General features: G+C 42.9%; 1 protein-coding gene across 6 annotated transcripts in view; it reads right to left on the bottom strand.

The window, feature by feature from the left end:
- Positions 1 to 21020, bottom strand: part of ANKRD12 (ankyrin repeat domain 12) — a 110206-nt gene that overhangs the window by 67244 nt on the left and 21942 nt on the right. For 4 of the 6 annotated variants that reach the window (XM_075270663.1, XM_075270667.1, XM_075270668.1 and 1 more), the window contains exon 1: positions 15516 to 15658. The gene's annotated coding sequence lies outside the window, so the exon portion shown is untranslated. Of the gene's footprint in view, positions 1 to 15515; positions 15659 to 16096; positions 16608 to 21020 lie in introns of those variants that run through there. The other 2 variants (XM_075270666.1, XM_075270665.1) reach the window with 2 other exon arrangements.

Raw genomic sequence — 21020 nt, 5'->3', positions numbered from 1 at the left:
CACCTTTCTAACCATGGTCTAAAAACCCCGGACACATTAATGTCCGTTAGTGTTCGATAACGTCCGTTACTATACTGCCCATCTTTATTGGCTCTGTTAGTGTCTATTGTTACCATTTTCTGCCGGATGCTAACAACTGTAATGTGTATGGCCTTTGCCTTAACCGTTTTAGATACTTTCTGCACCAGGCTCAACAAAAGAAGAGGCTTACGACAATAGGGAGCAAAACTCAAGATGTGCCACTAAACTAAAACGGTACCTAACTTGGCATTTTCATTTACTGAACAAGCCAGACAATATATGGTGCAAAGTTATACTAGATATCCTAAAGATGTGCCAGATTTATCATTCTCCATCATACACTTTGATAAATCTGGTGGCATTACAGACTGTCTAGTCTAAGGAAGCCTTCACACGCAGTTACGCTGCGCTCATTTTGAACGTAAAAACACGTTCAAACTGTGCGCACGTATGACTTGAATGAGAGCCAGCATACGTGCGCTACCCACTACCCATCGCAGGTCAGCATCAGGACATGCTGAACTGCTGACTACTGGCCCGATGCTGGCTGGCACTGGAGCTGTGTATAAAGGAGCAGCGGATTACAGGACACCAGAGAGGCGGGCCCAGACCCTGCCCTCACTCACGGTGCGGAGAGGATGGTGGAGCCCGGCCTGGTGTGAGCGGTGTGCCACCGTGACAGATGCCGTGTGCGTGTCACTGCAGCCGGAGCATCAGGGGGTGACTTCCGGCTTCACAAGCTTGTGCCCACCGACAATCACCAAGTCAACCCACATCCCGACCCCGTCACCATCCTCTCCGCACTGCGAGTGAGGGCAGGGTCTGGGCGCCCCTCTCTGGCATCCTGTGATCCGCTACTCCTTTATACACAGATCCAGGGCCAGTAGTCAGCAGTTCAGCATGTCCCGATGCTGCTGCTGAACTGCGATGCTGGCCCGATAAGGGAAAAGTACCAAAAAGGCCTCCCATTGATTTCAATGGGTAGCGCACGTATCCCGGCTCCCATTTAAGTCAATGGGAGCTGCTTTTTACGCGCTCATTCTGAACGTGTTTTTACGTTCAGAATGAGCGCAGCGTAACTCTGTGTGAAAGCTCCCTAAGTTTACACTGTCTTACTTTTAGACTACCTGTACTGGGTCCAGTGGGCTCCCCAGGACAGAGCTGGTCCTTCTGCTCAGCTCTGACAAGAGCAGCTAATCTGTATAAAGGGGGCGTGAAGGAACAGCCCAGAAGGCAACGGCTTCAACAGTATAATGATGCTGTGCTGCCTGAGCTTCATTTACATATTTGTCAAAAATGGTATATTTCAAAAATGGCTGCGAGCAGGAGAGAGAGGGGTAGGACTAAATAGCCTTTCTAAAGGCTCAGTGTGTGTTTACTTAAAAAAACAAAATCCCTAATGATAGACTCCCTGTACTAGAGGGATGTGTCTCTACAACATGTGATACTGTCAGCACTGATCACTGTAGGAAATTGTAGATAACCCAAGATACCAAATTAAATTTTTTTTTGCAGAATAAGAGCTACAGCACAAGGTATAGCTGTTTAAAAAAACAAAACAAAAAAAACCTGTTATACAGATAATTCAGAAGAATGGTGAAAAAACAGCAACCTTTAGTGCTAGTAACATCAGTGGTAAAAGGCGAGTGACTAACAAAGCAAGACTAGCTCAGTTTCCTATAGCAACCAATCACAGAAAATGTGCAAATGTGCTTACATAGTGTGACATAAAACACTGATGAAAAAGCTTTTTACATGTTGGAATCTGCAAGAAAGGGCTCCATTGTGACCCTACAGCAAAACTTTCTGAATACATTTGTTTAATGTGCTCCACATTGAAACTGCATTTCGTGTTAGCAATTCAAAACCACTGGATGTTTATGTCATGGGAAAAGTCTGGGCTGCCCAAAGACTTTGGAAAAGGCAGTGAACAGGATATGAGGCGGGTACGAGCCGAGCGTAGTTCTAGAAGGTTGACTAGTATGGAAGAACTACAGATAATCACAAATCTCAGTATGGCGTATCTTAAGAAGACATGCGTGTTGTAAGTCATACAGAATACACCGTCTTCAGGAGCCAAGAACAGACAACAAACTAAAATCTCGTGACTTTTCCATTACCTCAACAGGCCAATTGGAAAGAAACCTTGTGACAGGATTATGGTCAAAGATGCCACCTCAGTGGAAAGGTCAACCGACACACCGTTACAATTTGGGGCTCTGAAAAATCGTGGGCCTGTATTGAGCATGCTCTGTGCAAAAAGCAAGTCCAAAGTCTATAGTCCCTTCTTTTTTTTACCAAGGAAACTGTTCTACCTTCACAGGTGAAAGGACTGGTTTCTGCCACAGACAGAGATCTGCCCAACGTGCACCTTCACATCTCCATTTGGATGTTCACCGATAAGCCAAAGAAACACTACCAAAACATTAGATTGGAAATGAAAACTATCCAGTGTATCCTCCCACTCACAGAATCTGCAACACCCAAGTGTCAACAATGGAAATCACATCTAACATTTGTATTGTATATATAGCAATGTCTTTTCATGCTAATAAATTTGTGCTATATTTCCCTGCTCATGAATACCAAGGTTATAATTCTGTACTATTCTTTCTGAATCACTCTGTGTTAGGGGAAAACAAATTGCACAATGGCAGACATGACAGGAGAGGTGACAGGTCTTTAAGTGTACCCCAATAATAGTTTTGCATAGAGGTTTAAGCATGCACACAATAGGAGGTAGAATTTAACCCCTTATGGATACAGCTAGTGTTTTTCCCTCAAGAGCGAGCATATTTCTCTGGAACTCTGAAATGATGTGGACACAAAATCTGAAAGTTTAGAAGTAACAAGATAAAACAAAAAACATAAGTCACACCTTCTAATAGTTATACAAGCTCTTAAAGCATTCAACGCAAAGGTTTGCACAGTAGCAAATTATAGCCACCATCCTGCAACACTGTGACAACACAGACTTAAAAATACGGCAGAAACTTTTGCGGCTGTAATTAAATACAATAGTCTATATACTTGTATTCTAATAATAGATCAAGGTGTGCCTAGGATGTATACACATAGCTACACATACTAGGTACATCTACAAAAGCTTGTGAGCTACTAACAAACATACACAGACTAATATAACAGTCCCCCCCCCCCATGCTAGAGAAAAAAAAAAGGGATTTTTGGCAGTAGCATGTAGCATAAATGCAAGTTTGTTGTGAAACCACTTGATGAAAGCATTATACACCCATCAGAAACAACCTTAGACTGATGCCACATGGTGCAGAAAAGCAGCTTATTTTGTTGTAAGTTTTGCTTCTTTTATTTCAGCCACTGTTTTTCCATAGCGTGTGGCCTCAGCATTATAAGGGTTTCTCTCCAAACAACTTATTCTCATGACCTGGAATTTATAGGGGATAAGTGTGTTGTTATAAATTTTCCACCAGCTGCCCAGGCACGTGCTTAACTCCATTTATTTCTATGGGTCTGCTAGAAAAAGTCAAGTGCTGTGGCCATTTTCTTGTGATCAGTCTGGTTCCCACCTGTCATAGCCATACTAATCTGATTTACAACCTGTTCATGTCCATTTTCACGGATAAAGATAGTACATGTCAGTTTTTGAATGGCCATGAAAGACAGACAGTCGAGAAAACGGACATGTAAATAGACAGACTGAAAGCAAAGTGTTCACAAAACATCTGTGTTTTTGTAGTCTTGTGAATAAGCCCTAAGTCAATTACACAGACACTCAAAGCCTTAGAAGGGCTGGTTTTTTGCAAGATAAAAAGAATAATATTTCATATGATGAATCAGGAAGGGAAAATACATAAATAGTTTTTTATTTTCTATTTTTTTTTGTTTTAATGTAGATTGTGAGCCCCATATAGGTTTCACAATGTACATTTTCCTCTATCAGTATGTCTTTGGAATATGAGAGGAAATCCATGCAAACACGGGAAGAACATACAAACTCCTTGCAGATGTCGTCTCTGTCAGGATTCGAACCCAGGACTCCAGCGCTGCAAGGCTGTAGTGCTAACCACTGAGCCACTGAGTTGCCCCTTTCTTTGCTATATTTTAAATTAAAAAAAAAACCAAAACCCTCCCTCTCCTTACCCAAAATTTGGCTTTAGAAATGACTAAGAAAATAGTTGTTTGCACCTTATAATACAGCAATACCTCATTTATTTGTTTGCTTATTTTTGTGAAATTAGGAAAAGAGGGTGATTTGAAGTGTCATTTTTCTTTTTTATTTATATTAAAAATTGAATTGAATTTTTTTTTTTTTTTTTTTACATTCTAGAGGGCTTGAATGCTAATACAGTATACTGCAATACCTCTCTTCTGCAGTAATAGGGTGTGTATATATATATATATATATATATATATATATATATATATATATATATATTAGGACGATGGTGCTGCGCTCGCGGACCACCACTGACCCCCAAACCTCTCTTTTGTGCCGACCCCTCCCGCACGGCACTCCGTGAACTCCTCCCCCCCATCGAAAGCCGTCTTGCGCGACCCACCCCTCCTGAGTGGGCCCCCAAACTCCTCCTCCGCGTCCCCCCTGCCCTGTGGCCCTGGGCACCTCACTGTCCCTCTTCCCAAACCCGCCGCGTGTGCCCCTCTTCTCCCCCCAGCCCTGCGGCCCTGTGCACCTCCCTGGGCCCCAAACCCCTCTCCCCAGTATACTCACACAGCCGGCATATCCGCTCCACGTGTGGTGTTCCGCAGATGTAGGCCGCGTGTCCGCCTCGGACCTGAGCTGGGAGTGTCAGGCCTCTTGTCAGGGGTGCAGACTGTCCCTAGCCGCTGGACTTGCCGAGCGCCACAAAGGTGATGCAGCATGGCAGCGTTGTGCCGGAGATCCCGCACATGAGGCACCATGTTCTTCACTCCGCGCTGTGCCGGGCTGCATCCTTCCATACCATAGCGCGCACCAATTGGCGAGCGCTTCAAGGGCCTGTGATGACGTCATATCAGGTCCTCAAACTTAGTCCCAAATGAACTTCGGTGCTCACGGTTGTGACGCCTGGCCACCCATGGGAACGGTAAGAAGCCTATATTCTATTCCGGCCGTATTCTATGTGTGTGTGAAATTTGTGCAGCGGTATAGGCGTGATTGAGGAACAAACATCCAAACTTTCACATTTATAATATTAGTATATAATATAATAATACTAGAATAGGATTAGTAGGAGGAAGGATAGGATATCTATCTATCTATCTATCTATCACCAACTGCCTATTGCAGGATGTAATACAAGCTCCATAACATGGAATGTGGGCGGAGATTTGTTCTAATATGGCTTTGCTGTGCAGGACAACAGTATAAAAATTTGATTTGGGGTTGGAAAACCCCTTTAAATGAGCTGCTATACAATGTATAGTGCTGCGCTTGCTAATTTTCAGAAAAGCCATGAGCATGGAGGAGCTGCATGTAACCCAGTACTCCTTCACATGCTGCATGTTACAAGCAGGGCTGTGGTGTCAGTAGGTCACACTACTGACTGACTTTCTCATAAATGGATGACAGCGACGATCAGAGAAGTAGTACAGCTCCTGTAATGCATAAAAAAAAGCTAGTAATTAAATTCCTATGAAAGTAAATATGTAACAAACTCTGCATTTAATTAATTACCCAATACCAAAAACTGCATAATATAATTTAAAAAAATTAAATTGTTTTATTGTGAAGCTGGAGTCAATAACTTGTAATGTAATACTGGCCCAGACTCTGCAGCCCAGATTAGAATAGTTGTTCTCCCTTCTAAACAATACTTGTAGGGGAGAATAGCTCAGTAATGCAGAGTCTGATGGAGCATGTCATGGTGAGTAAGCCCATAGCACTGAAATAAAAAAAATTAACATGTAGCTTGGAGATCACAGCAGCCATAGAAGGAATTCAACCTTCTGTAGAAGCAGCCCTGGAAAGATTTTGCAGAATACAGCTTAAAATCATGCCTGTCGATCCCAGCCGATGTGTATGCATTATCCAACATCTTTGTTATGTTGTGTGGCAGATTTCTTCAGCACAATATAAACATAAACTGGGTCTAAAGAAATCTAGGAAACAGATTTTCAGGTGTTTTTCAAGACACGTTGCAAAAAGTTAGCTGAGCTCTAACTGGTTGCAATGTTTTTTTTTTCTAGGGCTGGATTCACACCAGCGCTCTGTTTCCGTCTCCCATTCCTGCAACAAGGACTTTTCTCTCTGTATTTTTCATTTGGAAACCCGACGGTTTCCAATCGGACCCGAAGAACGGAAACCTGAGCGCAGGTGTGTACCTAGAATAAGTGACACTTTATAAATATGAATGGAAAATATGGAATGAGTCAAAACAAATACCCGATTGTGAAGGCACAGACGTAGCAGTACTTGAGTCATTTAACAAAAGGGTTCAGTAGTCAAGAAATGACTTGTTGGTTTATTGTGAAGTTTGAGTCAGCAACTTTTCCCCCCCTGACACCTAAAACTGGCCCTGACTCTATTCTTATGAGAGGAATCTCAGCAATACAGTATCCTTGGAGCAAGTCATCATTTTATTTCCCCCAAGTTTGTATTGTGCCTTATGCTAGTCATGTTTATTCTGGCTACTGCCATCCATGCTGTTTAGTCATGGCCCAGCCACATGCACACGGCTCTGTGCATGATATCAGAGTCTGCAATATAATGGCTTGCTCTGTACGGGAATCTGAGACATAGACAGGTACAGTAGGACCCAAAATGTAGTCCACAGATGCTTTATTACAGCTACATACAACTCAGAGGCAATCCATGTGCATATAACAGAGCCCCTTTACTATGTCCACAGGGTCTATGGACCAAGCCTGTTCAGGTGCCATGTATAGGTGTGTTCTCCCAAAGTAAAGGGACTCCTCATGTCCCTGTCTATTCAGATGCATAATAAGAAACGTGTTTATAGGTTTAAGTAACAGGGAAGGTATCATTTTGGTTGTCTGTCTCAGTACAATCTGACAGTCCCTTCCTGTACGTAGTACTGCATGTTACTGCACTGACAAGAATACAACTGACCCCCAAGAAAAAAAACAGGTATATCTGTGCACATCACAAGAACCACAGCTAAGAGTGACATGGACTAGACACACTAGTATGTGCTGCCATATTGACATTCTTACAACACCTGACTGCCAGCAAGAGCTCTGTATTTTCTGTTGGGCAGACCCATATAGGGCTTACATATGGTATGTTGTCTGGACTGTCTTATTCATCTAAATGGAGCTTGCAGAAATCCATGTACATGCTACATAAACAGACTTGCATGCATATTGAGAATATTCTCTTATAGGATTACTGGATGCAAGCATGTCCCCTGCCTTTAGTCTACAAACCAATAAAACCGGGATTATAGGTTGAGTTTAGAAAACGAAAATGCATTTTCCAAGACGTTTATTGCAAAACAACTTTGTTTTGGCAAAAGCTGCTCAAAAGGAGGTTTCAGGGTAATAGCTGTTTCTGAGCATTTCTATAGACAAGTAATCACAGCAATAAACCCTGGTCAACAATGCCGACATTATCGGCAAATATATCTCTGAAAAGATGACTTTACAACTACTTGTACTGATGTCAGCGAGGAAAAAATAATCCTAAACTACACAGATGAAGCCGAGCTAGGAGCTCACAAACTGCTGAAATAACTGAAGGACACCGAACAGCTGCAGTGCCACATGTGTAAGGATAGAAATGTGGAGCAAATACATTATAGACACATTCACTTCTATGTACAGAAACATTCCATAAGGGTAACAATTGTACAAAGCTGGAAAGCCTCAAAAAACCAAAGCAATGGAGACAGCAGAGCAGAAAGAAATTACAAAGCAACAGATATAGAAGAACACAATGAATGTGCTCGGCTGTATAGCAACATAACCTTTGTACGACATCTCAAGTAGGCCCCCAAAAATCTACAATGTATTTCCTAAAATGAAAATAAATAAATCCTAAACAGTCTAACGCTCTAGCACATAACAAAGGATAGCACAGCACACAGTGTAAGTACAACGATAGCAGATGCATAGCAGCAAAAAATTCTAGGGGCATTCCCACCTTGCAAAGAACAAAAGACTGCTTATGTATGCATATACATCCTTTATAGGCAGCCATTCGCTTAACCGAGCAATTTCTCTCCTGTGCAGTTACTATTTTCTACCAACATTACTTATTGTGATATTTCGGCCCACAGCCCTTAGAATTAATGAATTTAATTTTTTTTTAAAAAAAACAAAAGATAAATGGGAAATAACATTCATTTAGTTCTGAGGATTTCTGTTTACTGAGCAACGTACATCTTTGTATAATGGGCTAGCAGGCATGAAGGCAGAAGCCAGCATTATGCCACGGTATAGTGGCCACAATAAGACAACGTACTAAGCTGGAGGGATGGAAAATACATAATACATTTTATTTATCTAACAACAACGTATTCTGCAGCATTGTACACTTTGTAGGGTTCAAATACAGACAAGAAAGATACACTACAAAGAAAGTCAATTCACACAATGGGACAGAGGGCCCTGCTCGCAGGAGCTTACAATCTAATAAGCTTTCACCTTTCCTGGAGACAAAAGGCTAAGCTAAAGGGACAGGTTCAACTGTGAACATCTCTAGGTTTATGAAAAAACACCATTGCTGAGCAATCTGTGTATCATATACCAATGTCTCCTGACTTGGAAGTCTTCATATAGTATGTAGTCAGAAACCTCTGATTCATTGCGATGGGTATTTACAGCACATTGCCAGAAACAGAAAATTTCCATGTCAGACTACAAAGGGACATGGCCCTTAGAAAGCTGCACAGGGCTTTCCCTCTAGGAAGTGGGGGGTGGTCATAGGCCACAGACACCCACCTATTACAAGCCTAGAAACGTGTAATAGGTATAGACTAGAGCTGCATGACACTATGCAGACATGCAACATAACATTCATCTTATCACATTGCAACTGACAAGGTGCCGCAACAGTCAGCAGAAAACCAAACTTCCTGGGTTTGTGCATGACTACACAACTAGCTGACTGGTAGCGCAACATCTGCAACCTTAATGTCACTTGGTCAAAAGTCTACGTGTTGCTCTAGCCTCAAGCTAAACATTATATATATATATATATATATATATAGTGAGGCAACTCATCCGCAGCTATAATGGGGAAAACACCTTCATGCTCTCATATGTTTTGGTAGCTTTGTAGGGACCCAACCCTTCCACATGGGAATCCTAGGCTGCATTCACGGCTCGCATACTCAGGTGACTGAAAAATACCTGCAGCACAACCTCACCTCTGCAGCATGTTTTCAACCTGAAGCATGTTAATTAATATCAACCTTCTCAATGTAAAAGTCAAAGTTTCAGGAGGGTTGCTGCAAAAATTTTAAAAAAAAAAATTAAAAAAAAAAATCCCGTTTTAGGCTAAGGTCTCACGTTGTGGAAACACAGCCTTTTTTTGGTTGCAGTTTTGTTGCGGTTTTTTGAGCCAAAGCCAAGGATGGCAACAAGAGGAATGGGAACTCTATAAAAAGTTCTTATACTTCTCCCTGCTGTTCAATCCACTCCTGGCTTTGGCTCAAAAAAACGCAACAAAGAAAGCTGCATTTCCGCAATGTGGCGCCTTGGGCAATTTTTTGTGGAAGCAGCTTTTAAGAAAGCACAGCTCTGAATTTTCATGACAGTGATTCAGCAGTTTGTCTACTACCGTATGTATGACCCCAGCCCACCTTTCTCACAACTATAATACCTCTGTGCAGTAGTGACCAGTGCTAAACGCAAAGTATTAGAGCAGTTGTTCGGTTTCAGCATATAAAAAGTTATTGTTTTGAGTAATGAAAATTATATATGATTTTCCAAGATACTTTCTGTATCAGCTCTTCTCAGTTTTATAGATCTTTACTTATCAACCTTGTTACTGTCAGTAAATAATAATGGTGTCATCACAGACTCATATTTATCCACTGGAAATGGATTAAAAAGAATGACAGCAAGCAGAGATCTAGAAAACTGAGGAATTGATATAGAACGTATACTGGAAAACTGTACAACATTTCATTATACAAACAATAACATTTATTTACTGAAATCAGACAACCCCTTTCAGGAGAATGACATTTCCTCTAGTGACAATTTTTTGTAACTTTTCGTACACGCGGTTTTAACTTTTTTCAGTCCCCTTGGGCTGTTTAAAAGATTTTTTTTTGCTGCTTTTCTCGGTGACACATAGGGTTTTATTCTTAGATTTAGTTTTTCCATGTTTTTTGTTTTTATTTTGATATAAAAGAAAATGTAAACAAAAAAAGATTCTACTTTTAATAGCACAAAATGCCACAAAAAAAAAATTAAAAATTAAAATAGTTCACCCTCTCTGGTATGGGATTTTCATTTTTTTTGGCTTATTTCTCCCATAACTGGGACCAATACATGCCGCCTATGCTGCCTCCTATAGGACCCAGAAACTCATGCAGTTCTTGTCTGATAGTGGAGCGGCATTATGGCATCTCCCATAGCTGTGTACATAGTGATCAGGAATGTCTTCTCTATAGAAAGTCTGGCTATAGTAAGAGCCTAGCCCCATGCTTCTGCAGGTGCACGTCCTTGGAGTGTAAAGAGAGGACGGACTGGATATGTAAAGTCAATGGGTTGTCCGCAAGCATTATATCAAGGGGGACCAATTTAAGGCTCTACATTGTGAAAATGCAGCGTTTTGGGCTGCTGCAGAAATAAAATTAAATGTTTCGCAGTATAGGACCTTAGTCTAAACCAGGTTTATGCTTCCATACTTGAAGGTACCATAAAGTAGTGACACAGACGCTGACGGCAGCACTGGCTCACTAAGGCTAGGTTCACACTAGCGTATAGGTTTCTATTCTTTGGGTCCACATAGGGACCTGAAAGATGAGACCCTGTCCCCTTAAAAATCTATAATGGGGTCCATCAATTTTATACTGACCCACCGAAGAGAAAAGTCCTCCTTACAGAACTTTTCTCTCCACCAATTTTTTAGCAGATTCTGCCACGAAGACTTCTGCGTAAGTGTGAATCAGCCTTACGCTGGGTTCACACTAGCGCCCGGAGTCCGTTCTCAGCTTTCCGTCTTCTGCATGAAGCTGTCAGAGCGAGTCCGGCCGTGAGCGTTTTATGCTCTCCGCCGCAAAACCGTTTTTTTTTTTTTTTTTTTTTAAATCGGACACAGAGTACTGCATGTCCGACTCTGTGTCCAATTTTAAAAAAAACAAAAACGGTTTCACGGCGGAGAGCATAAAACGCTCACCGCCGGACATCTTTCAAACCCATTCAAATGAATGGGTTTGAAAGAGTCCTGCAGGTTTCCGTCTCCTGCTCAGTTTTGTGCAGGAAACGGAAACCTGTATGACGGAGACCGGGCGCAGATGTGAACGAGCCCACTTGTTTTCCTGCAGTATTGTTAACCAAAATCACAGTTTTGTAGGTGCAGTCTTGGAGTGTCCTCTCAATGATATACATACACTGCTGTATCCCAAAGCCCAACTACCACTGATTGACAGCTTTCTCCCTTTGAAAAGTAGTAGGGAGACAACTGTCAACCACCATCGGGAGGGCCCCACACATGATTCCGAGCATTCCTAGCTAAAAACATGGTGTCTATCACTACCTTAGGCAGAATTTACACAACAAGGGACCATTCACACGGAGTAAACGCGCTTTAATTTTGGCAAATTACACCTGTAAACATAAGAAACCCATTGACTTTTTTTTTTTTTTACACGTGTAAAAAAAAAAACAAACAAAAAAAACCCGTCAAAATACATGTGTAAAACGTCACTGAAGTCAATGGGAGTCTTATTTTTACACGTGTATTGTTTACACGTGTATTTTGCCAAAATAACGCGTTTACTCCGTGTGAATGAACCCCAATACTGTACTGATCAACTGCATGCAGTTATTTACTGCATTAATAAGTGGTACATGTTACTATACATTACACCTGTATACTAAGAGCCATTAAATGGAAAACCTCTGCTTTACTGGCATGTGATACTTATTAGTACAATTAAAAACTGCATACAGTTCTAGAGTAGGAAAGCGCCATGTAAACTCTGCCTTAGGCTGGGTTTACATGGCGCTTTTATAAATCAATAACTGAATGCTTTTCTAATTGAAGTAATGAGTAAGCTAATGGCCATCAAATTGAAAACTTCTGCTTTACAGACATAGTAGAAATACACTATTCATTACTGCAATTAAAAACTGCATGCTATTACAGGTTAAACGGGAGTCTGTCACAGGATCCCAGCCCTGCAGATCCATAGGTTAGGGTTACCTGAATCAAATGGGGATTTTTTTTTCCTTGTGAATTGGTGCCTCATATTTACCAAGATATTGTTGATTTTGTCACTATGCAAATGATCACTTTGGAGCAATGAGGGTGTTACCACTTACCTCTTCGGCACAACCAGAATGCCAGCTTTGCTTCAAAGAGCTAATTTGCATATTGACAAAACAAGTGTTATCCTGGCAAAAGAGGCCAAAGTGAAAACATGATTTATTCAGATAACCCTCACCTATCTGCAGGGCTGGGTTTATATCCTGGCATCTGGTGACCCCCCCCCCCTCCAGGTGGTGACACACAATGGGGCTGATTTATTATGCCCTTTATGCCAGTCTTCATAAACGTGCCCCATTGTCCTGGCTGACAATCAGCCCCTACGGGTGGTGACAAACAATGGGGCCGATCTATTATGCCCTTTATGCCAGTCTTCATATATGTGCCCTACTGTCCTGGTTGACAATCAGCCCCTACGGGTGGTGACAAACAATGAGGCTGATTTATTATGCCCTGTATGCCAGTCTTCATAAATGTGCCCCACTGTCCTGGCTGACAATGTTTCAGTACTGAGTACACAAAACACAGATTTTAGCTGGATAACATTTCAGGCTGTACAGTAACAATAAAGTCAAAAAGCTTGTAATGCTACACAAGCACTGAGACTGAATATGGCTATGGCCACATCTCAGGTATACAGTGTCACCAATCAAAAACGCACCATATGAGCACAGGCCTTATTCTGTTCTCAGATAGGGCAGGCAGCATCAACCTGATACAAGATTTCCTTCAACATCATTTGGGCAATGAATGGCTTATTTGGTCATAAGGTCTTCTCCATCACAAGTGGATATTTCTGTAACCACAGGACAGACACATTCACCAACATCGGTACATGGTAGTGTACCACATAGCGCTGTAATGACAACGAGGTGCTTCACTTCACAAGACAACACACACACACTCCATTCACAATTTCACGCGGTTACTGAACTAAGCCAAGTTGTATCTGGTGTTGTTTATTTGCCACTTTTAGATACAGAACTTTTTGCCAAAACCTGCAATGAATTCAAAGAAAACAAGAGGGAAGTTACAGCCCAGTATACATAGGTGTCATACAGACTTTTCAATAAAAAATACCCATGAGACAAAATGACTGCATTGATCTACTAGCCTGGGAATATTTAGATCTCACGGCATTGCAAAGTTATTGATGGAAATTACTTTGAAACCTTATCAATACTAGAAAACCAATGCCAGAGGAGCCAACCACAAGTACAACCTACGTACACCTGCTAAAATGGCAACAGCATCCAAACCAAATCTACACATACCGCAACGCTCCAAGAAATAATAGTTTTATGCAGACTGTAGAAAAAGTATTTGTCAACCAATTTCTGGCCTTATTATGTATCCCGGAAACTCTCGTGCTCTCAAGTCACAACAATTCTTAAGGCGAACCAGAGAAAAAGGTGGGGTAGTCAACTCCTTGCCAGATACAAGCTTATATAAAAGCCAAGTAGGGCATGACTGCAGTGAACATGAAGCAATGCCATGTCAAGCTGCCTCCAGCTAGCTTATTGCTAGGATGTGCCATTTCTTCTTCTCTATGCGGCATTCATGCCTGGGTTGCATTGTCTCCGAACGCTCGCCTGTGGAGAGGGAAGGAACACACCCCCTTTCTTCACACTTGCTTTATACCATACCACTGAAAGATATGTGAACGCAATGCCCAAAGAGCAAATAACACAACAAAATGGGTTCACACATATAAAGATAAATGAACAGAACCCCTCATGTTACTGTTGTAGATGGTAATGATATTGATTTGTGGCCTGACTGAGCTGCCAAATATGCTGAGGACCTGCCAAAGGCTGCCCCGCTGCCCTCTAGGACACTTCACTGCTTAGGACCTGTGAAGGATGTAATAAAAAGGAAAGTAAAAGCAATGAACATGAAGGTTGGGCTGGGAAGCTGAGTGCAGCCTGGAGCCATAGCATTGCAGGCAGATGGGCAGTGACACATCCAGCAGCCATTCCTGCTGCTCTATCAGGACCAATCCTCAGTAACAAAACAGCCCGCTCAGCCACAACACCTCCTCCACTGGCACTGTACAATAGTGCCCAGCATACAAATACAACCTTACCCCCTACACACAAAGCAGAATACACAACATATCCTCTGGGGCTGACAGCTGTCTCTTGACACTCGAGAGGTAAATAGGCAACATCTTATGCATTCAGGTGACCCAGATTTCTCCTGGGGGCAAAGACAAGAAAGTAAAAATACACAAGACAGCAAATAAATAAGAACGGCTAAGAAGTCGGGTATAGCGGCGGGGATGCCAGGTTAAACACCAGACAAAGAGCACAAATACTGTAGTAATAGAGAGCCATGCAGATTACCAGTTGTTGTTCTTCTGGTACAGCACATGTTTTTACGTTGCCCCCCGCAGCCATGACACCCCAGTAGTTGTGGAATGAGCTCATAGCAGCAGACAAGGAGACAATACGTCGTCTATAGGTATGTTCACACAGGGCTCATTTGTTGCAGATTTTTTTGCCGCAAGAAAATCAGCACCAAATGGCGGTTGTTTTTTTTTTTAAAGCAAAATTCACTTCACTCTATGAATTACTTTGGGTAAAACCTGTAGAGAAGAACAGGGACATAGATAGACACGTCTAGGATGTAAAACCCTAATCCAATGGCAAGTCACACCAAAGATTTCTCTCTTCAGCATGTGAGATTTTATAAAAATTACACAGCGGAAATTTCACAAGCAATTTTGGAGTGGAAAATCTGCAGCACAGCCACTACTTGTGAATATGGACTAAGAGAGGAAAACAAGCAGAAGCTGGGCACGCATTGCAGCTTTGGAAGGAGGGGGCAGCGGTTATCAGTGCCATAAACTCCCATGCCCGGGCACCTGGGCAGACACTGCCATGAAGGGGGTGTGGAGAGCAGCTGCACACACTGCCAGGCCTGCTAACCACCGGGAGTGCCAGGCCTCCACCCAGACAAGCAGGCCTCCAGCAGGGACACCCCACACCGCCGTACCATGGCATGTGCACTGCACAACAACACAGGGAAGCCTCCTGACACCCCCTTTGCCATATTCCCCGGCCTAGCTTTACCCACCCCCTCCCCATGTGACCCGTCCACAGCTACTTACCCGCTGCAAGGCTTACAAGCTATCCCGCTCTGCTAGCCACCCGTCACACAGTGGTTTGGGGGTAAGAGCCGGGGTGCAGGGCAATGACTCCCCAGGTAGTCTCCTCACAGCAGCGCTCACACCCCTCTTCTTCCCTCTCTGTCGCCCTCCCCCTCACTACACGCTCCCCGCCTCCCAGCACACAGCCCTCAGCGACCCACAGCGGATTGGACGCAGCACTACACACCACGTGACGCCAGGCCGGCGGAGCGGGATTGGGCGAGCTGGGGGCGGGGCGACGAAGAACTGTCACTCACAAGCCATACATAGCAAAGCGTCTGCACCTATAGACTACGGGAGGGGGCTGTGTAACAATGGACACATGCAACGCTAACGACTTGTCAGAGGGGGCGCCACATTCTCTCTATTCTCCCAGCATCATATACAGCACAACATCCAGTAGCTAAGCCTGTCAGTTACTAGCCCTGCCCCCACTAACGACATATTCTCCTTTCTACACATCTGTCCGCAGGCCCCCTCCCTCCTCACACGTCACGGAAAAGGCGGGACCAGTCGTTACAAGCTGGCACTTGGAAACAGACCTGTCGCCTGTGATTGGCTACTGGCTTACTGACGTCACAAGGGATGGCTGTGCCTAGAAGAAGGTTCTCGAAAGCGGAGGAGGGCGAGCTGTGTTACGAGCTGTCGGATTCCGGTGGCCGCTCCCCAGTCTCTGTCTCCAGCTCTCCGGTTATGTCTCTTGTCTGCTGTCTGTAATACGCGGGTTGCCATTGTTGCTTTCGCCTTCACTATTGTTGTGATGGCGCAGTGAGTATTGTCCTCTAGAGACTTCGGGCGCATGCGCGGACCTTAGGAAGGGCTAGTGACGTCATTTGCGGCAGTGACGCAACCCTCTGTTTTGACAGCGACAGTTGTTAAAATTTAAATAGTTATCTGCGATAGTGATAACGCGTTAGCTCATGTGTGAATGCGTGCTGTGTGGAGGCGGTGCTCTGTGTCAGGGCTAGCGATAGTACTTAAGAAGAGACATAGCCTGTAACTATGGCAACTGTGTCTTCCTGGAGCTGGCCAATGCTGCTGCTGGCGCCTTGTGGCAGTGCATTGTCCGTTAGGATGTGTTACATGGAGCCAGGGCCGGTAGACATGCACAGAATGCCGGCTTTATTCCCACACACTAGGGTTTGTCTGATACATGGCCTCACTCTATATTCATCAACTTAATAGGTCACGTTGTAGTACCCAACACAGCCACTGCAAAATGTACTGTGCACTGTGTGCAGCCATAGATCCAAATGGGGCCAAAAGTCAGACCCCCACCATTCTGATAGTGATATGTTTTGGTCTTTGTGGAAACGCAGCAGAAAATGGTACGCTTTACTGTCTCAGCAACCTGAATGAGATTTTATTTCTTTCATCTCCACATTGTGGGGAAAACAAACCCTGCCAAAAACTCAGCATGATCATTTTAAAGGGGCTGTTGCGTCAGTCGGCCGAACCCCTCACTCCTACTCCTTCATAAATGTCCGGCAGCCGTGGTCAAACTAAATTCCTATGAGAGTATGTACACCCACACACGTGTAAGAAGTATACTGTAATATGCAGAATACCGCTTTGTAGTATAGTGCATAGAGGTATACCAACTCAGCAGAGACCCAAAGGGGACTATTTTGGGCTCTGGCAAGTTACTGAGGTCTTGGAGATGTTTCTACAGCATATACTCCTTGTTGGAAACCCATATGTAAAGTTACTTGACTTCCTTCAGTGTACCATCATTAGCGGCTCCCACTGGTGAAGGGTCACGTCTCCCGTTCACATCATATGAGCACCTCTTCTAGTCATGATGCTATATTCAGCACACAGGAAAGGCTTCCTGACTACTAGCCTGTGCCAGTACAGCATGTCTTGGTCACAGCAAAGGAAAACCCGTTACTCATAAAGGAGCTTTACAAATCAATGAAAATACTGTGTGTGGTTTCCCTTCCAGCTCTAGGAATAGTCAGGTGACTCATGAGGGAACAGTGACTGGCATCAGCTGGAATCTGAAATGAGGCATGGGGTATGGTCGCCTTTATTCATTTGTGATAGAAGGGGCGAATGAAAACAGGAGCAGGAAAAAGCAATTTTATACGTATGACTGTCTGCATTTTAGTACATCGGAGTTTCCTAAACCCTCTTTGGGCTCCTTGACACAGAAACAATCCATCCAGTGTTTTTAATCATTTGTAATTAAAAAAACTCAAAATTTTCCTGTACAGAACACCATCCCCAGATCATGCTGCGTTTTAATTTCAAGACTTTCACATCACTGGCTGTAGACGATGACATCTGGTTGCAACTTTGACTTAAAAAAACAAACAAACCCCAAAACCCTGTGTGTGAATCAAGCCTTAGGGCTCCTTCACCCACACATGCTCTCATGAGAGCTCTATGCAGTGCGACCCCACCAGTCTCTGAGTTATGTCTGGTTCACATTAGTGTTTGGCTTCCGTCTGGAAGGAGTCTGCATGAGGACCCCCCCTCCCCGAACAGAATACCAACACAAATGCAAGCACTGTGCAGTTAAGCACATGGACCCCATAGACTATAAAGGGGTCCGTGTGCTTGCTGTGCACTGCCCGCACGAATCTCGGCAAGCACACGGAGCCCATTATAGTCTATGGGGTCCATGTGCTTAACTGCACAGTGCTTGCAGTTGCGTTGGTATTCCGTTTGGAGGGGTCCTCATACAGACTCCTTCTGGACGGAAGCCAAATGCTAATGTGAACCGATCCTTACTCCCTATCCTATAGGTGGTAAGACTAAGTTCACATCTGTGTCAAAGTCTCCCATCACAGTGACAGTCAAAATTTGGATGAAAAATTGCTGCAAGTCTGACTTTTACATCTGACCGTTTTAGTTTATAAGAACGGACACCCAATGGGCCCCATTATAGTCAGTGAGATCTGTCAGGTACCATTGGTATCCACCGTTTTAGACGTTTGTTTGACCATTGTTCTGATTCGTCAGATGATCAACGTTGGACACACAGATGCAAATCTGAACATACCAGTAGTTTAAGTAGAAATAACTAGAATGTTTGAAATTGTTCAATATTATACAGTTTTTTTTATATTGCAAAATTAGATGCGTAGTTTCTTGTATATTTACTTATTAGGCTACGTTTACTCTACTGCTATTCATGTCCATTGTAGCTCCATCTGTGTCCATTCCCACTGACTTTAATGTAAATCACATGATAGGAATTCAGTCATGTTTTGTTTTTTTCCTGAATTAGAGGAAAAAGGAGTTCTGCATCCCAATTCCACAGCCCTGGTTTTCTGGAACTTTATTTGGTTGCTGCTATTTTCTTCCATTTTTGAAGTCCTATGGGGGGGGGGGGGGAAATGACCTATCCAGAGTGTGATGTGTTTTGAGAACTGTGCACAAAAGTGTCAAAAAGGAGATGCTTTGTCATGTAAACTTGAAATATTTTGCTCGTAAACTTTTGGGAGTATACACACATGTAGAGATTTTCTACCACAGTTTGCTGCATATCAAATGAAAATTTTTCTTGTAACTAAATGCATTTGGGTGACATCTGAGCCCCTTCCATCCTCAATTTACTTCAGTGGGGTGATTTTATTCTGTCATATTGGAAAGGGCAGAACGTTAGATCCTCCGTCCACCTTGGAAGACCCTCAAACACTTGGTCATGTGCATAAGGCCTGAAGCAGCGTTTGTGACCTTTATATTAAAAAAAAAAAAAAAGCAGAATAAAGTGTGCGTGTAAATAAGGCCTTATAGTTTACAATCTGGAAAAAAGTGGTAGTGTGAACAAACTGGATTTTCACACATTTATGTCCAGTATCGGTAAGATTGGTCAGTCATTTACAGTCACCAATCCTTTGACAGGATAGAACCAATTCTCTTCCTTTTCTGTGGATTGACCTTCGGTGATAAGACCTTTGTTATTACAAGAATAAGCTCAGATGCAGCAGATTTGTTAAGGAATTTTTGACTTGAACATCTAGTGTATAAATTATTTATTTTTTAATAATATGTGCCCCAAACTGTGTTTTCGCATTGTGGGTCCCTAACCTGAAGGAGATTTTAGTTTCTCAGTTTTGAGTAGTAGCAGCTTTTGTAAAAGCTATTTTAGCAATAGATGTGCAGCTTCTCTGGGGTACAGCCAGTGGCTCTGCAGTGTGTGGGAGGAAGGAATGGGGCCTGCGGGGATTTCCCTGCCTCACTGACTGCTTGCATGTAACTCAGCAGCTGATTGGTGCTTGACCTCCTGCAGACACTTCCTGCTGGAGCCCAGACAGAGGCTGCTGCTGTGCCATTTAGTATTCAGACACAGCAGTAAGGAGCAGCACAACTGAGAAGATATGGGGATTCTACATGAGTGCAGTACACGGAGAGGCATCTTTATTGTGTGGGGGACAGGTTTGTAGGTTTACAAATCTTATCAAATTCTGCATAGACGTCCACATAAGTTTATAGAAAGAGGAGGAAAACAACAAGCTGGGATAAACATGAGAACAGTAATGTAGACTTCAACTAGTACTATTGTGTTTGATGCAGTATTGGTAGTATACAGAACTTGTTTGTCCTTGTTACAGCTGAAAAGATGACAAAACCCCTTTAGTCTGAGGCCCCATGTTGCAAAAAAGTTGCCTTTTTTTTTTTTGTTATAGATTTTGCTGCATTTTTTGAGCCAAACTCAGGAGTGCCTTCAAAAGAAATGAGAAATATAAAAGTGCTTATACTTCTCCCTTCTGCTCAATCCCCTCCTCCTCACTTTGGTTAAAAAACAAAACAAAAAAACAGCTAAATCTGCAAGAAATAGCAGCTTTTCTGACACATGGGGCCTCAGCCTTAAGGATTCCAACACCCAGCACCCCTACTGATTGGCTGTTGACACTGTAGTAAACCTAAAACAGAGCAGGACACAGATCCTTTCTGTGTCATGGCTGTGCTGAGGTAGTGCAGCTCTGCGCCTATTCACATGAAGCAGAAGTAATTGCGACGCAAGCTTTGCTTCTGGCTCCATCCGTTGTTAGTTGTGGCCCAGTGACTGATGAGAACAGCTTATTGGTGGAAATGCTCAGTGTTCGTCCTCCACCAATCCTCAGGTTAAGTCATTAACAACCAAAACTCAGAAAACTTTAAGGCTGATGCATGTTCTTGAGAATTACAGAATATTGCTTCCAGGGAAATAAATATCTGTAATGTGGCATTGTATGACTTCATGCGTTCTGATGCAGAATATAACAAGTGACTGTCCTCTCCTTAGTTCCAATACCAGGGCTAACTTCAAGTTTATTATGGTGGAAATATAAACTGCACATTTAAAATGAATAAAGTAATATTTTCTGCATTTATTGGCTGTTTTTCTTGGTTCTGTTTGCTGTATATAACTACTTACCTTTATTGTCCCTGTATATCTGAGCAATGTCCACATACAACACCTTTCTCACAACCTGGAAGTGGGTAAAGAAGCCTCCTTATTTCTGCCATTTTAAT

The sequence above is a fragment of the Leptodactylus fuscus genome, chromosome 4 (genome assembly GCF_031893055.1).
Source record: "Leptodactylus fuscus isolate aLepFus1 chromosome 4, aLepFus1.hap2, whole genome shotgun sequence".
Taxonomy (NCBI): Eukaryota; Metazoa; Chordata; class Amphibia; order Anura; family Leptodactylidae; genus Leptodactylus; species Leptodactylus fuscus.
The sequence above is the reverse complement of the archived record's forward strand: the minus strand, read 5'-3'. Positions and strand labels throughout refer to the sequence as shown.